Genomic DNA, 10349 nt, shown 5'->3' with positions numbered 1-10349 from the left:
CAGGACCACATGCTTCCACCATGGTAACTTCGCCCGACTTCACCTCTGCCTCAACTCAGCTGCTGCTGAAACCCTCATCCATGCCTTGGTAAGCTCTAGACTCGACAATTCAATGTTCTCCTGACTGGCCTCCCGTCTTCCACCCTACAAAAACTTGAGGTCATCCAAAACTCTGCTGCCCGATCTTACCTCGCACTACCCCCGACCTCACTGATCTACATTGTTTCCCTGTCCCGCGATGCCTCAATTTCAAAATTCCCTTCCTTGTTCTTAAATCCTACTATGTGCTCGCTGCTCCCTATCTCTGTAACCTCCCCAGCCCTACAAACCTCTGAGATTGTTGTGCGTGTTCAATTCTGGCCTCTTGAGCATCCCTAATTTTTCATTTATAATAAAAACAGAAGGTGCTGGAAATACTCAGCAGGTCTGGCAGCATCTGTGGAGAGAGAAGCAGAGTTAATGTTTCAGGTCAGTGACCTTTCACCAGAACTGGCAAAGGTTAAAAAAGAATTAGGTTTTAAGCAAGTGAAGTGGGTGGGGAGGGGGGTGGTGGGAAATGGTGGGGAAGAGGACAAAAGGGAAGGTGTGATAGGGCAGAGGATTAAATAACAGAGCCGTCCTGGGACAATGGCTAAGAGCATGTTAATGCTTGTGGTGAAAGACAAAGCATTAGTCCAGAGAGAGTGTTAATAGTGGAATAATGAGCAGCTCTGTCTACATGACAAACAGGCACATGGTTATAAAATAAAATAAAAAATATATAAATAAATATTTTAAAAAGGCCAGTCATACTCTGAAGTTATTGAACTCAATGTTCAGTCTGCAAGGCTGTAGAGTGCTTAATTGAAAGATCAGGTGCTGCCCTTTGAGTTTGTGTTGATGTTCACTGGAACACTGCAGCAGGCCAAAGACAGAAATGTGGGCATGAGAGCAAGGGCGGATGTTGAAATGGCAAGTGACCAGAAGCTCAGGGTCATGCTTTCAGACTGAGCGGAGGTCGTAGAGTCATAGAGTTATGCAGCACAGAAACAGGCCCTTTGGCCCATTGTGTCCGTGCTGGTCATCAAGCACCTATCTATTCTAATTGCATTTTCCAGCACTTGGCCCATAGCCTTGTATGCTATGGTGTTTCGTGCTCCTCTAAATACTTCTTAAATGTTGAGGGTTCCTGCGTCTACCGCCTCTTCAAGCAGTGTGTTCCAGACTCCAACCACCCTATGGATGAAATTTTTTTCCTCAAATCCCTTCCAAACCTCCTGCCCCTTACCTTAAATCTATGCCCCCTGGTTATTGACCCCTCTGCTAAGGGGAAAAGTTTCTTCCTATCTAACCTATCAATGCCCCTCATAATTTTGTATACCTCAGTCAGGTCCCCCCTCAGCCTTCTCTGCTCGAAGGAAAACAACCCTAGCCTATCCAGTCTCTCTTCATAGCTGAAATGCTCCAGCCCAGGCAACATCCTGGTGAATTTCCTCTGCACCCTCTCCAGTGCAATCACATCCTTCCTATAGTGTGGTGACCAGAACTGTACACAGTACTCCAGCTGTGGCCTAATTAGCATTTTTGTACAGCTCCATCATAACCTCCCTGCTCTTATATTCTATGCCTCGGCTAATAAAGGCAAGTATCCCATATGCCTTCCTAACCACCTTATCTACCTGTGCTGCTGCCTTCAGTGATCTATGGACAAGTACACCAAAGTGGCCACCCAATCTGCGTTTGGTCTCCCAATATAGAGGTGAGTGCATTGTGGCCAACGAATACAGTATACTAAATTGAAGGAAGTACAAGTAAATTGCTGCTGCAACATTTTTTGTTTTTATTTCAGATTTCCAGCATCAGCAGTATTTTTCTGTTATTTTAGTGATGGCTTGAACCACCATTCTTCCCGATTTTAACAGGAGTACTAACCCATCCAAATCAAATGGGCTCATACCTCCATTAAAATAGCAAAGTAACGCCATTCGCTCAGACTAAGCGATCACGGCAAAGGGCCAAATGGCGCCTCCTCTGCATTACAACAGTGACTGCACTTCAACAAGTACATCATGTGCTATAAAGCACGATGGGACATCTTAAGGTTGTGCAAGGCACTAAATAAATGCAAGTCAATCTTTGTTTTTCATCTGGAATTATCTCCTGACTGAGTAGGGTTAAACTGTGTGTATTTATCCATTTAGTTTAACATAGGAGCATGGGGAGGCCATTCAGCCCCTTGATACTATTCTGCCATTCATTTAGATCTTGAGTGATCTGTGTCTTAACTCCATTTGCCCATCTTGGTTCCACATTCTTTAATATCATTGCTCAACAAAAATTAATCTTGATTTTGAAATTTTCAATTGACCCCCGGCCTCAACAGCTGTTTGGTGGAGAGAGTTCCAGATTTCCACTATACTTTGTGTGACAAAGTGTTTCCTGATATAACCCCTAAACGGCCTCGCACTAATTTTGAGATTATGACCCCTTGTCCTGGACTTCCACACTAGAGGAAATAGCTTGTCTTCATCTACCCTATTAAATACTTCCATCATCTTCAACACTACAATGACTTCCTCCCTTCATCTTCTTTACAGAAGGGAATAAAAGCAATGAGCATCAAAATGGGCCACATTTCCAAACACAGATGAGAGCAGCTGCTGTTGAGACAGAGTGGACAGACTGTAAGCACCAGTCCTTGGGTAAGTGTGTCCTCCCCAACCCCCCACTCCTGGTCCACTCCTTTCCCCTTCATCCCACCCACCTTTCACTAGAGAATATACATGTGTTTATAATGGGGCCAATTCAGCAAGGCGTCACCTTCACTTCAGAAGCACCCACGTGTTGCCATGGAAACAAAAATAATTCTACCACTACAATTCCATCTTCTGCCATGAGAAGGACATTTCACTTCATCACAATGCCATTGGTGACAGAGACTGAGAGAACAGCGATGCTGGCCTTCCTTAACTAACAGCTTATTGCAATCGTGCTGAAGGTTTAAATCATATCACAGTGTACTACTAATAATCTACAATATCTAATTGTCAAGCACGTGAAATGATTTTTGATATTAATTTCAAGTGGACTATTTAAACTACCTGTGCTGCCTAGACTGTGGCTCTGTGTTCTCGCTCACCTGTCCCCTGTTTTTTCAGATAAAGTTTGGAGGGGTGACCAAAAGCTTGGTCATAGACATGGATTTTAAGGACAGTCTTAAAGGAGGTTAGGGAAGTAGACAGAAGGAGAGGTTTAGGGAACATATCCCAGACTAGGCTGCTGAAGACACAGAGAACAGTGATGGGCAAAGGGAGTAGAAGGGGGGGGAGGGCAAAAGTGGCAATAGTCAAAGGAATGCAGAGCTCATGGGGGGGGTTGTAGGCTGGAGAAGGTTACAGCGATAAACAAAAAGCCTGCCGCAGCAGCAACAACCTGCATTTATATAGCACCTTTAACATAATGAAATGTCCAGCGGCACTGCACAGGCGTGTTACCAAATAAAATTTGACACCAAGTCACATAAGGAGATGTTGGGACAGATGACCAAAAGCTTGGTCAAAGAGGTAAGTTTTAATGAGTGGCTTAAGGGAGAAAAGAGAGGTAGAGGGGCGGAGATATTTAGGGAGGGAATTAAGAGCCTAGGGCCTTGGCAGCTGAAAGCATGGTCATGAAAAATGAGGCAATGAAAAATCTGCAGACAAGGGTGGTGTTGTTGTCTGGCGTACCGACCTCTACCTTGTAGAGGCTAAGCACCAACTCTCTGACCTTCTTCCTACATCCCCCAGACCATGACCCCCAGCACCAAACATAAAAGCCACTGTCTCTAGGACTGTCACTGACCTCATCTCTTCCAGAACTGGAAGATCTTAACCTGTAACCATTTCCATCTTCTCTAGACCCAGCTTTTGTTTCTTTACTTGTCCCGTTACCATCTCCTTTTGCCTTTCACCATCATCAATGAATCGCTCCTGCCATCCACCCTATCACAGACCTTCCCTTTTATTTCTTCCGCTGCCCCTTTTTTCCCTGGCTCGCTGTTTAAAACTTGAACGTGTTCCAGCTCTGACGAAAGGCTCATCGACCTGAAATGTTAACTCTGTTTCTCTCTCCACAAGATGCTGCCTGACCTGCTGAGTACTTCCAGCATTTTCTGTTTTCATTTCATACTAACGTGTTCAGGGTAATTTTAATGAGTCTGTGTAATCTTTCCCACAAGCAGTAAAGAGTGGAAACACTGAGCCTTTTAAATTCTGTAAATTTATTTTGTCTGATTTATATTCATCCAGCAGCTGTAGTTTCACAAGCTAACTACAGGGGGTGCTGCATCTAGGCAGAACCATTATCAGGGCCTATGTGTTAGTGGGATTCTGGTATTTCAAATCTATTTGATGCAACTTATTTTTGCCATTAATTTTTAGGTGATTTTGGTGATGTGGAAACAAACAGTTATTAAATTTACAAGGTTTGCAGTATCAACCTATTGAAGTTGTACTGCTGCAGTGGCATGATTCCCAAGCAACACCTGTAAATGAAGGGCATTACCATTTTACATCGTAAGGGATCAGACTTTTTCTGAGCACATTGTTTTTCCCAGTAAAAATTATCAAAGTGCCATTTCCCGGTGTCCTGGCCAAACACAGCTCTCTCCCCATTTTAAAAACACATTGTCTGGCCAATCACTTCATTGCATTTTGTGGGATCTTGCTGTGCAGGAATGTGCTGCTGTTTTTGCCTAGATAACAACAGTCACTGCACTTCAAAGGCAATTCATTGGCTGCGAACGACTCTGGGGCTGCCTGAGGATGATAAAGACACTTAATTAGCAACCCGCTAATGAAATACATTTAGAGAGTGCCCGTTCCGATGCTGCATTTGTGTGTTAATTATGGGGGAAATGGGCAATGACTCATTTCCCATCAGAAAAGGACCATTGTTCTCCCTTTAGTGTTCTTCAAAAAATAAATTGCCAGAAAAAGTTCATCTTAAAAAAAAACACAATTCCTACAAGTGAAAACGCATGATGGAAACCACTAGATGTCACCAGTTTATTTCGTATTTTCGTTCTCTCCTTTGTTCATTTTCATTTCATTTTGACTTCCAGTTTTTCATTCTCTCTCTCTCTCTCCCTCTCCTTTTTTCTCTTTTTTTTTTCCCTCTCTTTTTTTATTTCTTTTCCTCGGTGGAGCATAAACACTGGCAATAGGCTGCTTGGGCCAAATGGCTGGTTTCTGTGCTGTACATCCGACGAAATTCTTGCTCCCTCTCTATTTCATTTTCTCTCTTCTGTTTCCAGTCTCTCCATCACTCGCTATTGCCTCTGCCTCTTTGTGCCATGGACAGCTTGGTTGACCCTTGAGTTACTCCGTGAATATTACAAACAAAAAACCCACCATGTCATTATGTTAAACACCAGCTCTGTGAATCTTAAATCTGTCAATCTTGTTGGATTAATATCTCCCTGCTATAGATAGTTCTGTGCTGATGTGCTTAATACCGTTATGTCAGTCAGCAACATGGAATCATAGAATAGTACAGCACAGACTGAGGCCATTTGGCCCATCGAGTCTATGCCAGCTCTTTCAAAGAACAGCTGAGTTAGTCCCACTTTCCCTGCTCTTTCCTCATATCCCTGCAGTTTTTTTCTCCAAGTAATTTATCCAATTCTCTTTCGAAAGCCACTATTGAATCTGTATCCATCAGCTGATCAGATAGTGCATTCCAAATCCTGACCACTCATTGCTTCTAAAAGTTTTCCTCATGCTGCTTCTGGTCCGTTTGCCAATCACCTTAAATCCTGCCCTCTGGTTATTGACCCTTCAGCCCTTGGAAACAGTTTCCCTTCATTTACTCTCTGAACCCTTCATAATTTAAACAAGAAGTGGACTTCATATAACTTGTAATAAAAACAAGAAATGCTGGAAATACTCAGCAGGTCCGGCAGCATCTGTGGAGAGAGAAGCTGAGTTAACGTTTCAGGTCAGTGACCCTTCTTCTGAAACGTTAACTCTGCTTCTCTCTCCACAGATGCTGCCGGACCTGCTGAGTATTTCCAGCATTTCTTGTTTTTATTCCAGATTTGCAGCATCTGCAGTATTTTGCTTTTATTCATATAACTTGTAACTGGTAAATATTTTGCATTCACACAAGAAGTGTGTATGCACACACAAATTTTCATCACATTCTAAATATCTGGCTGATCTCCCGTGACGTGTGCCAGGACAAGCAGATGTGATGTTTTATATATATTCCTTTATAAGTTCCTATGGCCATATTTACAATGCCTCTGTAACTATTTCATGTTGTAGTTACCATCCTCCCAACATTGCTGCAATAACTCCCATAACGAGCAAAATTACATTTCCTTTTACATATGTAGGATTACATAGGAGATACGGCACAAGAACTGGCCATTCAGCCCATCTAGTCCATGCTGGCATTTATACTCCACTTGAGCCTTCTCCCATCTTTCCTCAAGTAAATCTCTCATTGTAACCTTCTATTCCCTTCTCCCTCATATGCTTGTCTAGCCTCCTCTTAAGTGCATCTATACAATTCACTTCAACCACCCCCTATAGCAGTAGTTGCACATTCTCATCACTCTCTGGGTAAAGAAATTTCTTCTGAATTCCCTTTTGGATTTCTTGACTATGTTACGACCAGGTGAGAAAGCGGTCTAGGGGTTCCCTCTCAGCCTTTGCCTGGTTTAACCATAATAGGGTTTAATTTTTAAAACAGTGTTTTTAGCTCCCCTTCAGTGAATCCTTGTTCACTGTTCTCTAATTTTAAGGCAAAGAAATCAATCAGACAGGTTTTCTTAGATTTAAGTAAGAAAGGTGGAGGTTTATTACCTTAAACTTTAATTCAGTTAACGACTACGAATATGTGACGCGACCACTCTAGCATGCATACGTGATGAACACACATGCAGATAGAGACAGAAAAGTAGAAAGAATAAAGGGGAAAAGGTTGACGCAGTAGGTGGGGTTTACTTACTGTCCTTTGAGTTCAATGTAGAGTCTTTGATTGCAGTTATCTTGCTGTTTCGTTGGGCCCCAGTGGACGCTTTCAAACTTGTTTCAATGTAAGAATCTTACATAAGCCAGCTGCTTATTTCTCTCAAACTTTAGGTAAGTTTGATCAGCTTGCTTCTTGACAGTTCAAAACTTCTGGCAATAGGCTTCCGGTACTAACTCATATGCCCCGAGGATAGCATTTTTTCATAATTGGATGAACTCTCATCTGGCAACAGGGAATAAACCTCATGGGCTTTTCCTGTTAGCTTGCTTTGTAGCAGGAGAGTCCAAGCCTCAGCTGGCCACTTTGACTGCCTTGCAAGTTTTTCAAAGAATACAAAAAAGACTTCAACATCTCCCTCATTGAATTTTGGAATCAGTTGGGAAAGCTTTAATAATTCTGTACCCAGCCCTGAATTATGATCCTCCATATTGGCCATGTTTTCACTGGGGTTACTGTGTCGCCCCCTAGTTAACTTAAGCCACCTCAGCGCTGTCTCGTCTCAGTTTCCTGTTCCGATTGTATCGTTGCTAGCAATACCCTGTCAGAGTCTATTTCCAACCCTGTTTCTGCTTCTTCAGATTCAAGGGAAAAATGGTTGGCCACTAGTCTTGGGAATTCAGACTTTCTAGCCTTGACATGGACAGTAATCCTGCACTACATTCTACAAATAACCCATATTTTCAATTCCAAGATGAGTTCAGTCTTGACCAGGTGATGAAGTCTCGCCAGATCTTTGAATTCATGACTCTCCTGCAGTGCTGGTGAGAATGGGGTACTTTTCAATTGCTGGCTGTGCACATTTCCAAAAAAACAAATCTCAAGTGCAGTTTAACTAGGGGAGTGTTGCTAAAAATATGACTTGGGCCATTTGTCTCCTAGTCTCCCCTTCATTGGAAGACTGCTCCATGGTAGGCTGATGGAGAAAGTGAAGGCGCATGGGGTCCAAGGTGTACTAGCTAGATGGATAAAGAACTGGCTGGGCAACAGGAGACAGAGAGTAGCAGTGGAAGGGAGTTTCTCAAAATGGAGACGTGTGACCAGTGGTGTTCCACAGGGATCCGTGCTGGGACCACTGTTGTTTGTGATATACATAAATGATTTGGAGGAAAGTATAGGTGGTCTGATTAGCAAGTTTGCAGACGACACTAAGATTGGTGGAGTAGCAGATAGTGAAGGGGACTGTCAGAGAATACAGCAGAATATAGATAGACTGGAGAGTTGGGCAGAGAAATGGCAGATGGAGTTCAATCAGGGCAAATGCGAGGTGATGCATTTTGGAAGATCCAATTCAAGAGTGAACTATATAGTAAATGGAAAAGTCCTGGGGAAAATTGATGTACAGAGAGATTTGGGTGTTCAGGTCCATTGTTCCCTGAAGGTGGCAACGCAGGTCAATAGAGTGGTCAAGAAGGCATACGGCATGCTTTCCTTCAGCAGACGGGGTATTGAGTACAAGAGTTGGCAGGTCATGTTACAGTTGTATAGGACTTTGGTTCGGCCACATTTGGAATACTGCGTGCAGTTCTGGTCGCCACATTACCAAAAGGATGTGGATGCTTTCGAGAGGGTGCAGAGGAGGTTCACCAGGATGTTGCCTGGTATGGAGGGCGCTAGCTATGAAGAGAGGTTGGGTAGATTAGGATTATTTTCATTAGAAAGATGGAGGTTGAGGGGGGACCTGATTGAGGTGTACAAAATCATGAGAGGTATAGACAGGTTGGATAGCAAGAAGCTTTTTCCCCAGAGTGGGGGATTCAATTACTAGGGGTCACGAGTTCAAAGTGAGAGGGGAAAAGTTTAGGGGGGATATGTGTGGAAAGTTCTTTCCGCAGAGGGTGGTGGGCGCCTGGAACGCGTTGCCAGCGGAGGTGGTAGACGCGGGCACGATAGCGTCTTTTAAGATGTATCTAGACGGATACATGAATGGGCAGGAAGTAAAGAGATACAGACCCTTAGAAAATAGGCGTCATGTTTAGATAGAGGATCTGGATCGGCGCAGGCTTGGAGGGCCGAAGGGCCTGTTCCTGTGCTGTAATTTTCTTTGTTCTTTGTACTCTTCCATAGACAGTGCTTTTAACTTATCCCAAGTTACTTCACTCTGGCTTGGGGAGTTACTTACTTCAGTCACAGACATGTTAGTGTTCTAGCACACACAATCACAAGAAAACTTGTATTGAAATCTTTTCTCTTTTTAAAAAAAAAAAAATTGGGATCTATTTGGCTTCCCACTTCCAATTTTCTCGTTCATCTGTGGGTCGAATTCTGACGCTAGCCCCCAAATTTCTGTTACGACCAGGTGAGTTAGGGGTTCCCTCTCAGCCTTTGCCTGAATTAACCGTAACAGAGTTTAATTTTAAAAACACTTGTTTTTAGCTCCCCCTCAGTGAATCCTTGTTCACTGCTCCCCAATTGCAAGGCAAAGAAATCAATCAGACAGGTTTTCTTAGATTTAAACAAGAAAGGTAGAAGTTTATTAACCTTAAACTCTAGTTTGGTTAACGACTACGAATACGTGACGCGACCAGGCTAGCATGCATACCTGTTAGATGCACACGCAGATAGAGACAGAAAAGTAGAAAGAATAAAGGGGAAAAGTTTGAAGTAATAGCTGGGGTTTATTTACCATCCTTTGAGTTTGATGTAGAGTCTTTGATTGCAGTTATCTTGCTGTTTCATTGGGGCCCGGTGGATGCTTTCAAACCTGTTTCGATGTAGGAGTCTTTTCTCTTGATTTTAAGTGTCTTCAGTGGATCTGGAAATTGATGAGAGACAGAGAGAGAGAGAGAGAGAGCGAGGCAGCCAGGAGAGAGGCTCTCTTTTTCCGGGTTCAGTTGCAATCTGACCCAAACTGTCCTGTGGGCAGTTCAAAACAAAAAACCTGGGCCAATAGGTTAGTCATGTGACTAGTTTTTTAAATAGCAAACTCCTGCATTTGTGGATTCTCCATCTTAGCAGACATCCTAGAATTCTAGCTTTCTTACACATTCAATGTCTGGGGATCAAAATCCATTTGGGTTAATTGGATCAGGGAGCCATTCTATTGTCTCCAGGCACCATCTCTCTTGGTATGCAAATGTTTTCCAGCCACTGCTGATCTCTTTAAACAAGTCATTTCTTCATTCCAGCAAGAGTTTAAAATTAATGTTCATCTGACTAAATTAATATGCCTCATTATTGACAGGTGGGGTCTTCATGACAACTAACATATATTGATGGCCTCTCGTTATGCTCTTCCCCACAAGTGGAAATATTCTCTCTATATCCACTCTATCAAAACCTTTCACAATTTGTAAGACATCCACGAGATCCCTCCTCACCCTTTTTTTCCAAGAGAAAAGAGACGCAGCCTGTCA

General features: G+C 43.0%; 1 protein-coding gene across 4 annotated transcripts in view; it reads left to right on the top strand.

Moving 5' to 3' along the window:
• Positions 1 to 10349, top strand: part of LOC137355433 (PH and SEC7 domain-containing protein 1-like) — a 144569-nt gene continuing 134220 nt past the window's right edge. For all 4 annotated transcript variants that reach the window (XM_068020490.1, XM_068020491.1, XM_068020485.1 and 1 more), the window contains exons 1-2: positions 1 to 88; positions 2577 to 2681. The gene's annotated coding sequence lies outside the window, so the exon portion shown is untranslated. The remainder of the gene's footprint in view (positions 89 to 2576; positions 2682 to 10349) is intronic.

This window comes from Heterodontus francisci, chromosome 42 (assembly GCF_036365525.1).
Source record: "Heterodontus francisci isolate sHetFra1 chromosome 42, sHetFra1.hap1, whole genome shotgun sequence".
NCBI classification, from domain to species: Eukaryota; Metazoa; Chordata; class Chondrichthyes; order Heterodontiformes; family Heterodontidae; genus Heterodontus; species Heterodontus francisci.
Note: the sequence above shows the minus strand (reverse complement) of the source record. Positions and strands in the feature narration are given on the sequence as shown.